The sequence below is a fragment of the Caloenas nicobarica genome, chromosome 12, assembly GCF_036013445.1.
Source record: "Caloenas nicobarica isolate bCalNic1 chromosome 12, bCalNic1.hap1, whole genome shotgun sequence".
Lineage (NCBI taxonomy): Eukaryota > Metazoa > Chordata > Aves > Columbiformes > Columbidae > Caloenas > Caloenas nicobarica.
Genome location: NC_088256.1, coordinates 17,819,547 through 17,834,492, shown reverse-complemented (window position 1 = coordinate 17,834,492; position 14,946 = coordinate 17,819,547).

The window sequence follows — 14,946 nt, the reverse complement described above, 5'->3', positions numbered from 1 at the left end:
ATTGTAGCTTCTGTACCAGTTTTGGTACAAATCCCATCTTTTGTCAGTTCAAAGGACAAGTTGCAGGTGCAGCGCTAGTTTGAGTATAAAAAGGACATCCAAACTCATCTGCTTCTTATCTTCCTCTTTGTAAGAAAAGAAAATACATTAGTTTATCCGTAACTGGTAAAGCTGCCCTTTCCTGTCCTGCAGCGAGTTGGCTATAGCCATCCAGGCCTATGACAGCTCTTGCCTAGATTATTTTTCTTTATTCGTGCCAGAGTAAGAAGCTCAGTCATATCAGCTTTGATGGGGATGAGAGATGGCAGACAGTTATGAGGTAGGACAGGCCAAGGGGAGCCTATTATGTCAGTACTCTGCAGTTGCCTCTGATTACTTACAGTCAGCTTTACAACGGGGTTTCGATGCTGGTTTTAATAGGGTAGATGTGTGGGGCATTTCAAATTCATCTCCTTACAGAAAACCCCAGGAAAAGACGTTAGCATCCTGCATGCTGCAGCCCCGAGAGCTGTCCTGAGTCCAGCAAAAAATGCAGCCTTCCCAAGTTCTGAGACAGCTTCTCTGCTAAACAAGGAAAGCCTCATGTATAAGGTTGTGTTGATTTAGGAAAGCCTGGTTGTTCTTTTTCCTTTGAAAACAAATTAGTTTTGCCACTTATTTTTTTCCAGTTATTGAAAACTCTTCCTTGTATTTTTTATCAAGTTAGTAGGAAACAAATTTTTCCTGTGCCTTCAGTAGTCAAAACACACACACACAAATTTATTGCCAAAGACAAGGGAAAAACTGCTGTGTCTTGTTTGTCAGCCTCTTAGCCCAGATATCATTTTTTTAATGAAACTTTCCACCCTATTAAAAGCTATTTTCTCTTCAAAGTTTTGATGATAAAATATTTGTGCACTTGGTTCAATGGTAAATTTCACACTATCTCCTACCATCTGCTTCACTGCAAAAGATTTCTCCCGCTATGAAGACTAAACAACTAAACCGAGAAATGCAGAGTTCATATCAGCAAGTTCTTCTCCAGAGATCAGAATCTCTTTGCACGAGCAGGGACTATTAGCTTGATTGTATCTTAAGATTAAACAGTCCCTAAATTGCTGGTTAAATAAAGCCACGCAAGATACAGATAGACAGATTTTTATTTATATAATGCATATAATTAAGATAACACAGAATCTGAAGCAGCTGTAAGAATACAAACCTATGTGAAGAAAGAAATCAGATCTGTGCAAATAACTGACTTGAGGCACGACGAAAGGAGTTTCTGGTTAAATTAAATTAACTGTTTGACCTGACAGATCTTGTTTTGGAGGGTTTTAACACTTCCTTGAATGTTCATGGAGGAACCAATGTTTTTAAGCAAAATACAAAAAAAAAAAAAAACTTAATTAAGCTGTCAATATTTTAATCCAAAACTCGACTTCAGGTTGTCTGAATTTTAATTTTCCTTTTCTTCCTCCTTAAATACCATTTATTTGCTCTGGCATCTAGCTTATTTACTGGAAAACAACTTGCCACAGGAATGAGAGGTGGAATATTGTGAGCTCAGTGCATCTCACTTGAACAAAAAGGCTGAAGACTTGCGCTGTAATATGCACATGAACCCAGAAAGGGTAGCGGTGGGAAGATGTGATTTAGTCTCAAACAGAAGTCTAGCTGATGTGGACACACAGTATTTGGAGGAAGGCAAGTGTTGTCCTACCTGACCCTCAGTGACAGTCGCAGAACAGCCTTGTAGTATTTTCCAGTCTGAAACCTGACCAAGTACAGCTGATGTGTCCTGAGCAAAAGAGAATTATTTCAAAAGTGACCCATTGTGCTACACACCTCACCTGGGTCTCACGAATCTTCTGTTTGCTCTGTGCCCAAGAGCAAGTATGAGACTTACTTAGTTAAATGAAAACTTGACCTTTAGGCCTCCGTCTAACAACACTTGTACAATTGCTGAACTCTTTTCCTGTGGCCAATTGTCTTGCTTGTTTTGGGATTGCTCCAGGTTGTGAAGTCAAGGATGTGTTTGCAGAACTGAAGCTCAACAATGCAGAAGCTGCATTGGCAGGAGAGGAAGAAATGAAGCCTGATCTTTTTACCTGCAAAATTAGCCAGAAATCATGTATGCTTGATGAAATATGCGGTGCTTAGAATGCAAGTGCTGCGTTGAACTCTGTTTCTCCAAAGGAAAATAACTTAGTCTGAGAGACTTGCCATATGAATAGCATCTCTCCTCCTTTTCTACTTCGTCCTTTTACTGAAGTCGTGACTTACAACAGAGGTAGACAACTCAAATCTCCACCATGATAGCTAGATGACTAATGGGGTGGAGGTCTGCATCTAGCATTGCTGAAGGAATGGTAAGAGACTTAGTGAATGCAGTATGTATCTTAGCATGATTAATGCTGTTCCTAACAAGTGTGTAGAAAAGAATTAAATATTGAACAGCTCATCTGATCTGCTACACACCTCCACCCCAACTTTTCCACAGGTAAAAGAGGAGTCGCTTATGAGCATGGGAAGCACCTGAAAGCAGATTGTGTGGTTTCTATTAACGAAACCTGTCTCTGAAGAGAAGCAATTGTTGGAACACTAAAAACTAAAGTGCAAAATATTTCTCATTCTATGCAGGTAGTCCACAAAAACATAACAGCATTTTTCAGTGAAAGAAGAGAGGGTGGATTAAGAAAAAGAATAGAAGATAACAAATTCAAGAAGTAAAAACCAGAATTCCAGTGTTGACCTTCTGCAAAGATAAGCGTCTAAGGGTTTTCAGCATTACGTATTTTCTACGGGCTCATTTAAAAACACTAAATGCAGAGTTTTTTGTGTTTATACCGATGTTTGAAGGAAGTTTTATGATGAATAATGATCAGAAAATAACAAAATCTGCAAGGCTTGTGAATGTTGCTGTTTGAGAAATAAAGAAACACCAATACATTTTCCCCAGATTTTATCAACTTTATTGCAGAAGTTATGAGCTCGCAATGGAGCAAAGGGAGATTTTTCATTTCTAGGAAAATAAGCATCTTTAATTTATAGCAGCGTTTCTCAAAAAGGGGATTTTCTCTCAGAGTAAAATCCACGTGCTTCCATGGCAATTCTTCAGTACTTCTGTGGTCTTGTGTGTGACTGTTTCTGTTCACTCTTTACCTTTTTGAGAGACCAGTAATCGCCGATCTAGACTTCTAAATGCTCATTTGCATTCATTCTGTTTTCAGAGTATCTTCTTCCTACTTCCACAACCACCCTATTTGAAATCTGCTATGCAACAATATTTTCACTTTGGCAGAAGGATCACCGAGGTCCAAAATGAAAAATCACACCATGGGCTGATATGGATTCCCCTATCTTTCATTTCTGTTCTAATAATCTTGTTTCCTGTGCTATTTAATTGCTTCTCTGTGGCGTTCTGCACCAATCAAACTGCAGGTTGGGCCCGGCTTTCTCTGACAGAAAGCTCTGTCCAAACCCCAGCTGGGATTCAGGCCCCTGCGAGTTTAGAATCTCTGTCCTGGCTTCAACCATCCCCGGGTCCTGCTGGTTTTCCTTTTCCTTTCCTTCAATATGTCTAATGATTAGATCTGACTGTGGTTTTATTTTAACTTAATTGATCTAATAATGCTTTTCCATTGCTAATAATGCTAATAATGCTTTTCCATTGCTAACAGGCATCTTGGTGCACCCTCAGAGCTACAGATTTTTCTTTTTTTTCTCTATTTGCATGTTTTTCTCAGTGAAGTTGAGGAATTTCTTCAGGATTTTTCTCTGTTGCTTTGAGTCAGATATTTACTTGTCATAGTAGCAGCCTGAAACCAACAGCTTTTCTCTCTCAGACTGCTGAGGGAGAATGTAAAGCAAGCCCTTGTGACAAAAAGAAGCAGCAAGATATTATTTTCTGTTTAAAATCTTCGGAAGTGTTACTGATCATGCTTTGAATGAAGCATAGATTTCCTAACTTTGAAAAGCAATTCTTACATACATGTCAATCCGGGAACTTTTTTTCCTTAGTCGGTTTAAGGTTAGCAGCAAACAAAAAAAAATGAGTGACATTTGTATAGAGCCTTATACAACTTCATTTCTAACCACAAAACTTGCTTTCTGTTTTGTTGTTCCAAAGTATCCCAGTGACTTTTTTTAGACTTTTAACAAATTCACCCTGGACATTAAAAGTTCAGCCTCAAATGGTAAGGTTGTAAGAAAACTAAAAGAATTCAAGACAGAGAGAATAGACCAAGTTTTTACTGCAGATTTCTTTAAGCAAAAAAGATTGTTCCCAATTCAATAGAGCTTTTCGGCTTTGAGTATGAGTACACTCATGACTGGCACATATATAGAAAAGGATAAACATTATCATTGATGCGTCTACTCACGGGTTTAAGGCCCACAGCACAGATGCATCTTTTCCTTAATAACAGGAGGAAAGCCTGCAAATTGTAGAGATATTCCTAGATTCTTTTTGGTGTTTTGAAGATGTAAAGTGTCATAAGAATTGTTACTGTGTCTTACTGCCTGTGCATTATGACAAAACCAGAAGAAGACTGTAGATTACTTGGAAGAAGATGGGAAAATACTACAAATAATGTCCTAAATAGGTACTATCAAAGCCAGCTTTTGGCTTCCTGTCTTGTGAAGCTGGAGGGTGACCACACAAGCAGGTGTAAACCTTTAGTAACTTCTCTGAAAGCTGCTAAAACTATTTATCCTGGTATGATTTAGAAAAGACTGCTTCTAGAAGTATTCATTTTTCTTTCTTTCACCTGAGGAAGTTTTTCACCTAGGTGTAGAAAGGTACTACTTCATTCTTGAAAGAAAAATTCGTTTTTTATTTCAAGATTTCTCTGGCAGAAAAGAAACTCAGTTGTAGACATGCTCTTAGGATCTTGTGGGAAATAAAGGAACAGAGTATGCTGAAAGCAGGGAGGGGGAAGGGAAGGAAATGTCTTCAAATTTGTGTCACCACATTATTCTGATCTAGAGAGGCCTTTCATAGTGGAATGAGACACCATTTATTTTAGGTGGGATAGCACCCCCATGAGGCACAATTTTGAACTGACGGATGTCAAAATCGGGGGAGGGAAGCATAAAGAGCATAGAAGGGAATTGCTGCTTGTATCTGGCAGGTGTTTATATGAAAATCAATTTTCTCTGAATAACAGTGGCTTTGGAAGCAGACTAGAGAGAAGTGTGCAATAAAAGACAAAACGGTGATTTTGGGTGCTCTCTTCACACATCTATGTGTGTAGTCATGTTAGGAGATTATAAGTCATGTAAATAACTGTTGTAATGATTATAAGGATTAAACTATTAAACTCAGAGTCTTTCTGAATTCTAGAGATGTCTGAATAGCAAAGCCTGCTGGTATTAGGAAGGGAATTAGGAAGAAGTTCGATGATCAGCAGTGAATAATCAGGAAGGCGCAATGCACAGTGTTTAAAATGAATAGCTTTAGCTGTCTTTCCTTGGAGAAAACTAAAACCCAGCAGGAAATTCAGGATGATATGTAATTTGTATGCATAAAACCATGAACATAAAAGCTGGATAAATGTCCCTAGTGTGGATCACCCTGAAGTCCACAATGCTCCTACTACTTGGGAAAACAAAGCTGGACATTTGTTCCACATGGTATGCTAGTCAATCAGTAAGATGTATTTAACTTTATACTTCCAAACACATTGCTACTTTCTGCCTTCTAGGACACGCTCAGCATTTCATGCAGTAGAAGATATTTTGGATTTGCAGATAAGCAAGCGGTCTAGTGCCTGAAACATCTTTGCATTACAGGTCAATAGGAATTCTTTAGTCAGCTTTTTCCCCTCTCTATGTACAGAGAAAATTTCAAAACATGTCACTCAGCCCAAGAAACAAGCTGCTGCTCTGACTAGTTATTTTTAAATTTAGGTCTTCAACAACAGAATATCTAACAGACTTCTTAATTTGTTATGCCACTCATTGGCTTCAAATCTATAGCAATATTTAGCAACAGACCAGTTTTGCTGTCACTCTCACTACCTGCTGTGTTGTACCACTCTACTACCTGCACCTGCCGTACTTGATGACCGTAAGTTTTGACTAGAAGCAGCTTCAATTATAGGTTAAGCAAGCTCAGTTTATTTTGGCATAGTGGATTAGCACATTTACAGTGCTTGCATTTTGCTACCTACCACATATAAGCTGAGGAGTTTTATATTCCTCTATTTTGACCTCACACAAACATGAAGTCCTACATCTCTAGCACAGGGGGGAAAGACCTTACAGCTATGTGGTGAATGGTAACAGCAGCTGAGTTCTAGACCTCGCTTCCCAGTGTATTTCTTGGGTTACCTGTAAGAAATTCTCTATTATACTCAAAAGGAGCTCCTTCAATCTTGGACTGCTAAAATTAACATGCCTGTAGTGTAATCTTTGAGACACAGCCAATAATTATCTGAAGTTGGAGCTTGAGGCATTGAGAGCACCTTAAAACTTTGACTCCACGTGCCTCAAACTTGGCTTCAGTGTGGGCTCCAAACTTCGAGACGTAGACATTAGCCTACTAACGTCTCTATCTACCAATGTCTCTATCCATGTCCTTCTGTTCAGAAAACACTGAATACTTAGTGAATGCTGACAACTATGTGAAAAGCATAAAAAGCGGTTTGTAGATTTGTTGCGTTTTCATTTGTCTTTTCTGATGAAATATCCTGCTGCTCCTCAATGACTTCCACAGGTACTGTACTCAGCCTCAAGGTCTCTTCATGCATGCCTTGCTCTGTGACTGACTTTATGTTCTACAACTGTGAAAAGTGATAGATTTTTTATTATCTGTCTCCTTTAGCAGCTTTTTTCCCCCCCACTTTACATTTAACTTAACAGTCTTACTCAGACTCGCTTCTTTTCAAGTTACGGCATAAATTTGATAAATGTCTAAATTGTGTACCTTACATTGCTTATGTCTTATACCCTCTCTCTAAGACCATTTTGCTTACTCATATTGTCAATGGTTTGGGGCAAGGACAAACCGACTGCTCTAACTGTACCACGCCAACCCCAGGCTCTGTCCAATGCAGAAATGCAGCAAATGTAGTAGGAGGAAACTGCTGTGGAAGTCACTGAAAAGCTGGTTGCTAGACAACTGAAAGAATAAAAGAGAAAATAAAGGAAATACATTTACAGGTAAAGTTCAAAGAAATCTGAAATAGATTTATTTAATAGAAAATTACAAGTGCAATGGTAGACCCAATACAGCAGCAGAAATCAAGAACCTGACAAAGAGATCAAGAGAAGTCAGTATTTTAAACTTGATGCATTTGTTGAAAACTTCATATTCTTGCAGCTATTCTAGATTCAGTCCAGTATGGGTGATTTCTATTTCTTACATTCTTCTGATTATTTTATTTCTTTGGTTCTTACACTCTTCCTGCCAAGCAGGGCTTGCTGGTTTGTCATCGTTCTCTTTTCTAAACTGCTACCTCAGCCATGCACTCAGAAAACCAAGTTGGTATCTGGTGCAATCAAACAGATTTTGGTGTTACTAGCATGGCAAAGCACCACCACCCATACCATGTAATTCTTTTCCAAGCCAGTCTCTTATGTCCTTCCCAGGAATGATAGCAGACTCAAGCCTTCAGGTAGGCTCAAACTGATCAACCAATACTGCCCTTAAACCAAAACAATCTCACATATGGATGTAGTCTGTAAACTGAAATATCAAACTTTGTGGCACACAAAAATACCTGAAATGCAAAAATGCAAAATTAGAATAAAAAGGAAGGAATCTTTTTTTGTTGTTTTTTTTTTTTAACATAAACATGAGCAGTCTAAAAAAGCTGGGCTTTTTCAGTGTATGTTAAATCCCAACAATACAGGCTGACTGCAACAGTGCTGTTAATATAACCATTCTTATTAGCACATCTTTACCACAGGAAGCCAGATGTTATTGTTTCTAATCTCTAACATATTGAATAATATTTTCAATAAGATAATTCCAAACACGTTTCCTCTTGTAGCTATTTTATTACATTTCCTACAGATAATGCTTATAAAATTATCTCACTTATTGTTATTACTATAGACTCTGGTTCAGGAGCCAAACTCTAATAAAAACAAAAATTCTGTTTTACATTTCTTAGCACGAACAGGGATAAAACCATACTGTGTTTAGCCTCTGTATCAAAGCCTACAGTGGAAAGTGACCAAAACCCCATTAAATTAATCCAACTTCTAAAAAATTCCCCAAACCTCCAAGTATCAATCACTCTTAGCCTATGAAAGGGGGCAAAATAGCTTCAGCATTGCTTCTAAAGAAGTTATAATTATTTTGTTTCATGTGAGTAAAAGATTAGAAGGCTAACACCATAGTTTAGGGAAAAAAAGGAAAAATAAATTGAATAATCACTTGTTAATGACAGGCTTTCACACCAAGATAGGAAAAACAATGCCATTGCACTATGGTGCATATGAAACCATGATGTGATAAGGAAAAAATGGAACTAATGTAAGCTGTGCCGTTTTCTGGTTCTGATCAAAAGGAAATTTAATGCTGTTTTCTCGCTGACAAAGCTTTTGTTTTTGGCTTTGCACAAGAATCGCTGGTCAAACAAGCAGCTCCAGGAGACAGCATACAACTGTAAGAAAACACAAATTTCCCAGAAAACCATTTGAGAGTCTTCTGTATAGTAACTGGAGAGTTAAAAATGAGTAGTTATTATTCTTTCATTAAGACTGGCATCTGTTAAGCACTCATTTTTCAAGAGACCAAGAACACTGGTTAGGAAACACACTGCTATATTTACTTAGCCTGGATAAAATCTTACTGATGATTAATTTGACATAGATCAAGTAGACTAAAGTTTTCAGGGAGCTTAGATTTTTATTAACATATATCTCACTAACAATAGTTATTGATGAACACCACACTGATTTTCTTCTATCTGTATACATTCAGATCCCTCCCCCCAAAAAAAGTTCTACAAAGCCGCCAACAGGCTAAGTTCTGTTCTTTTATGTGGTATTTTTCTACACATTTTCTCAGAGTCTTTCCAGCTTCCATTCAAATTATTGGGTAATTTGCCTTCATGTCTGTGGAAACCAAATAAGAAACTTAATTGTGGAGAGCCCTGAATCGCTTGGACATCATGTGCTTCAGGCTCTAAGAGCTGGGAAATGTCTCTTACTTGTGGACAGACCAAGAAGGATGCGGCTACTCTCACTGTTTACTTAATTTAGACTGAAAATAGACTTGAAAAGAGAGACCTCAGTTTTAGTTCCTTATTTGTCTTCCTAATGCTCTAAATAATTTTTATGTGAACAGAGATCCATGCTGCTCTCCTTGGAGAATTCTTGCTCTGTTCTGATGTACAATTTTGTTATCCACAGGGGCATATACAGCCTCTCAATCACCTTTTTCTCATTAAGTAGTATGTCTGAATGACTTACTTTAATTACTCTTTTTCAGGTTGGGAAACTGTCGAAGCTAAAATCAAATCAAGTGAACACATCAACAATAGCTAACTACTATATATCGAAGCATTGCTGAGATTTGATAGACCTATTTCATGCACAGAGCATTGTTGGGTCTACCCTGCTCCTATTCAGGTAACAAACAAAACTGTTCTCGACTTTAATTGGAATCATTCTTGATATTCGTCTTACTGGAGTGCTTAATTAAGATTGCTGGCCTGTTATGACAGACTTCAGAGATAAAGGAGAAAGATGCTGTACACCCAGCCCACCTATGTCCCTCCTGTCCCCATCAGCATCACACTGGGTGGCTTTTTGTCCTGTCCTCCCCCTGCTCTTGCTGGGCAGAGGCCGGGGAGAGGGTGGCAACATCCTGCAGGTCACTGCTCTTTTCAGTGTGTAACTTGGCTTTTTCAGTTCTTGCAGCTTCTCTATCAACACACTGTTGGCACATACAGCCACCTGCTCACCAGTAACAGTCCTATTCATATCCAGGATCACATTTTCATCTGCTTCAGTAACATCTCCTCCTTGGCCTTTCATCCTGCTCTCAATTGCACCATCCAGAGGAGGAGTTTTTTATTTTTTCTTCCTGTCTTCTCTACAAAACTCTATCATTTTGATAACAGAGCCATCTTCCCTAATACTTTAGCCCAGAGGTTGAGATTTATTTATTCTTTGTCCAACCAATAACAAATAGATGAGAAATTATCTAATGATCAATATTGTTTCAAATTCTCTTCTCAAGTAACCACAGTCCTGCTGTTCTTCCTCAGAGTGCTGTAAAAAGCATAACGGGTTTCCAATGGGCCTAAAGAATTGACTGGCTTTTTTCTCTTCTCTTTCGTGAGAGACACAACTAAAGCCATTGACAGCCTTTGCAGTATACTACTGAAACATTTCCACTCATAATTTGTGTTTATGCCATTTGGAAGCTGCTTTCCATGAAACCACCACCTTACTTCATTAAGACAAATTCCTTCAGGGTTTAAGACGCCTGTCATCACAATGTCACATAAGAACAATTGGTCTCTTGTGATTCTGACTGATAATGCTTGTCTCTTCCTGGGAAACGTTAGACAGTTATTTCAGAGACATTTTCCTTCTATTGAGAGATGCTTTTTCTCAGTTGTTGGTTAACTGCATCTTCTGTTATTTTCTCTCTTTGTGTTCACCAGCTGTCTTTTGGCAGTACCTGACATCCCTATAAAGCCTGTGTGGTAGAACTTGTATTGACATTGCAGCCTTTCTGTGGTACAGTTTTCAACTCGGACACCTGCTCCGACGCACTCCCCAGCAGATGAGCTTTGACAAGGCACCGAAAGAGTCAATAAAGGAGCAAAATATCATCTCCTAAGCTTTATTTTTAACCACAGATGTTCTGTTTTAATATTTAATGAAAACTGGCCACATGGACATCACTTCTTGTTCCATCAAATAGTAAGAATACCTGAACATGCTTGAAATGCAGAATTACTGAACCATTACAGAATCGCAGAATTTAGGTTGGAAGGCATGTCTGAAGGTCATGCAGTGCAACTCCGTTCATAGCTGGGCAACTTAGATCCTGAAGACTCAAGCGGTAGATGACAGGAGAAATCCTGACCTCACTGAAGCAAAGCTCCTGGGTACTTCTGTTCAGTAGAGCACTTTTATCAAAATGAATCTTCTCACGGGAGCCCAGTATTTGTGATGTGGTTTAGTTTGTGACAGAGACTGAGAAAATACCTTGTGATTCCTAGTGTTGACTTTTTGCACGTCACCAACCCAGGCTGTCATTCTGCACGAAGACGAGGTGATGCCAAGTAGCCTGCGCTCTCAGGCAACCAACAGAAAAAACGGCCACCCGCAACTGGTGCAGAGGCGCAACATCTCTGCAAGAATAACCACGTCTTTCACTCACTGAAATCTGTAACTTTCCTTCCACAGTCGAAACATTTCTTCCACCAGCTCTCAGATTCAGCAATGTCTGTTGTTCCAAGAGATTCGGAGAGCGCTCATAAAATAAATTGACACAGTTTTTTTTTCTCTCTCTTCTGAAAAATGTCGCAAGTACAAAAGGTTTTCATATCTAGATTAGAAGTTTTCAGGAAAATATTCTCTATGACACTTTAGTAAAACTCATTCATACTGGTTTTAAGAATACCTAAGTGTTGCTTTTATTGAACGTGGGCCTAGGTTGTTACATGAGCTGGTTATATAACTTCATACAGAATGGTAGAAATATTCATGATAATTAACTGTCATTTAGCTTATCATTGTAAGTAGAATATTGCCTTCCTTTATAGTAGCAAAATGTGTCTTTCTGCGGAACTATATTTGGTTGAACCATCATAAACTATTTGCACTTCTTGCTTTTTTCTAAAAAGTAATGGGGAAATGTCCTGGTTTTGTCTATCTATAAAGCTAGGCCTTGGCTTTATACCACATACTTTTATAGTTGAGATTCACCTCTTCTGTAGTCAAAATTAGACCATTTTAATGGGTTACTGAAGCTAATTTTTACACATACTTTTATTCACCTAAGTGTCCTGATTTAAAATGTTCTGAACACTAAGTAGACAATATTTCTAAAGTTATGACCTTAATTTTTCTGTTATTTTGTAAAGATAGACTTTTCTAATGACATTAAAAGGTAGTTTAAAAGTTTCAAATAAGTTTCTATTCCTTGTTTGATACTCCAATTTTTTTTTAGATTAAATTAGAAGGGATGTTCCTTTAGCAGCCTTCCACTCAATATCATGAGGGTTTTGCTGAAAATCTCATTTGATATGGTTCAGAAATACATTATTGAAGTGGAGCTTTTTAAAGAGTAAAGAGTATAGCACTGAACTCCTTCCTGTAGAACGAGAATATGCAGTTGACTTTTCATTATAATTCAAGAGAGCACAACCTCTCTCCACTTTCAGTATACAGGAAAGTCTGTGAAAAGGAAAAACAACTCTGAGCTGAAGGGGACAGAACCATTAAAGTAGAATAAGTATAGTCTAGTTAAAAGGTTCATAAGGGAACTTCAAGATTCAACAAATGTACTGCATAAGTGTCTCAGTCTTCTGATGGATGAAAGTAATTGGAGAACAATCTAGATCATGGTTTACAAGACAGTTCTCAAAATTAAAATACATTTAGCAATAATAAAAAATAATCCTTTTTAATGGTTTAAATTTACTACTAATAAAAATAATAACAAAAGGCATTACATGTTCTAATGTTTAATTTGGTTCAAATGTGGGTCCTGCGTTTATGTGAAATATTATCAGTCCTGACATAGTCTATAGTCAGTATTTAAGGAGCTAATATCGTGTCTTCTTTCAAAATCACAGTGAAATGTTCAAGCTATCTTAAATCATAATTAAACATATGGCACACATCAGTATTCTGGAGACAAATTTATATTATCTCGTTTTCCACACTACAAGACAAACTGTCTTTGGGGGTCCTCTTGTGGTAAGACTTTATTATTGCACTTAAAATCTTCGTGGTGGTCAGGAAACCTTTAAACTTACCTGTCTTCAAACATTGTTTTCTGCAGCTCATGAAGCTGCAGAAAATACAAGTTAATACTAAGTGATTTTTTGAAACCCACAGGAAAAAAAAAAAAGTAAAAGCATAGCTATACCAAATATGTCCAGGATATAAACCTATAAATGGTATGTCAAAGACTGTTTTTCAAACTAGGAAAGGATAAAATGTTAGATATTGGGACAAAAATGTCAGTTATGTTAGCTGACAGAAAAAAAAAAAAAAAACACCAACAAAAAAAACCCCAAAACCAACAAACCAAAACCAGAAAGCAGAATGAAAAGACCATCCATTATTACAGGCAGATTGCTTCCTTTGCTGTTTTTTTTCTTCACACTATTCACCTGTTGCCACAGTATAAGATCACAGTGTGTTCTTTCCTATAACAATTTAGTGGAACAATACAAGTCTTTTTGATTGTAATATGAAGTTAAATATCCCAGTCTGTCAGGATTATGACATTTTATATAGTACTTCCACAGCACTCTGTGGTTTAACCCGAGCTAGCAATTTAACCACAATAGCTGCTCGCTCACTCCCTCCACCCCCCTGAATAGGGAAGAAAATCGAAAGCGAAGGGAGAAACTCGTGGACTGAGATAAACACAGTATAATAAAATAACACTAATACAGAACTCTCCCGAACAGGTCTCCGTCCTGGCTCTGACCAACTCTGTTGCTCGCCAGAAGATCCCAACTCTCCTTAAACATGAAGCAAGATGCTAACGGGATGGAATACTCTTATTGACAAGTCTGGATGTCAGTCAAGCTCTGCCCCATCCATGCCCCCCTTCCTCGCTGCCTCACACATGTGGGCAGAGCTCAGAGTGTCCTTGGCTTCTAAACCACAATTAAAAACTTTAGCTCTGTCCCGGGGTGTTATTTTCTTGTTCGCAAGCTAAATCCAAACAATGACTGTGCTGGCTACAAAAAAGAAAGGCTTCTAACTGCATGAAGAAAATTAACTGACTTTCAGTCAAACCAGTACACACTCCCCAATACAAATAATGTTAAGTCCATATAAATGTACCAGCATATATAGCCTTGGAACTAAAGACCTATTGGTGTCTGACATCACTGGGAATTCTTCTGTGGATTGGGAAGACTCATGTGATCTTTTCAGATTAATCTCAGTGAAAACTGCAGTATGTTGGGAAGAGGCAGTAAGCAACCTTCATAAATCTCTGTACTAGCTTTGGTATCGAAGTGTCCTTCTCATACACACAACAAAATGAACGCACTGCTAAAAATCACCACCTGACAATTGCCCAGTTGATTTACCATGGGTGCCGGAGAAACATGCTTGCATTCTGTGTTACAGAATTAGGCGTGAAATATTCTAGAAATGTCTATTAGACAAATAACTTTATGTTCTAGATTGTCTAGAAATGTAGACCCTATAAGCTCATGAGTTCCATCTTTGACTTTGATGCTGATGAACACTGCCCTTTAATGAATATACAGGAGCTGGTTGAAACCCAGTAACCACCTATAATGTGGAATTCATCTAAATGTAGATGTCTACAGTGTAGCTGAATTGTTATCTAAGGTTCTGCCTATCACCACTGAAATGCAGGGCAGGACTTCCCTCACTCTCAAGACAGTCAAGTGAGTCACAGCCATTCTGACACGAGAAATTTTGGGGTATGATTCTTAATTTATGAACCAAAGCCAGCCCTGGTGAGTTAACTCCTAATGCACCAATTGTTTCTTCTCTAAATGGCAACATTAATGCCTAACTCTGGAGGGTCATGGAAGATTAAGGCTTAGAGCTTCCAGAGACATAAAATACTATTTAAGTGCTAGCTGTTCATGCTAAAGCTCACTTAACTGTCATGAGGAGTGCTGTATGGATTACCATACAGTATTCACATGAAACCACCCAGCATGCATATTGTAGGGGAGAATCTATATATAGTCTATGGTTATGAATGTTGTCTGTCCACATGAAAAGAACATTTTTCTTGCATTACATTCTAACCGGTTGTACTCA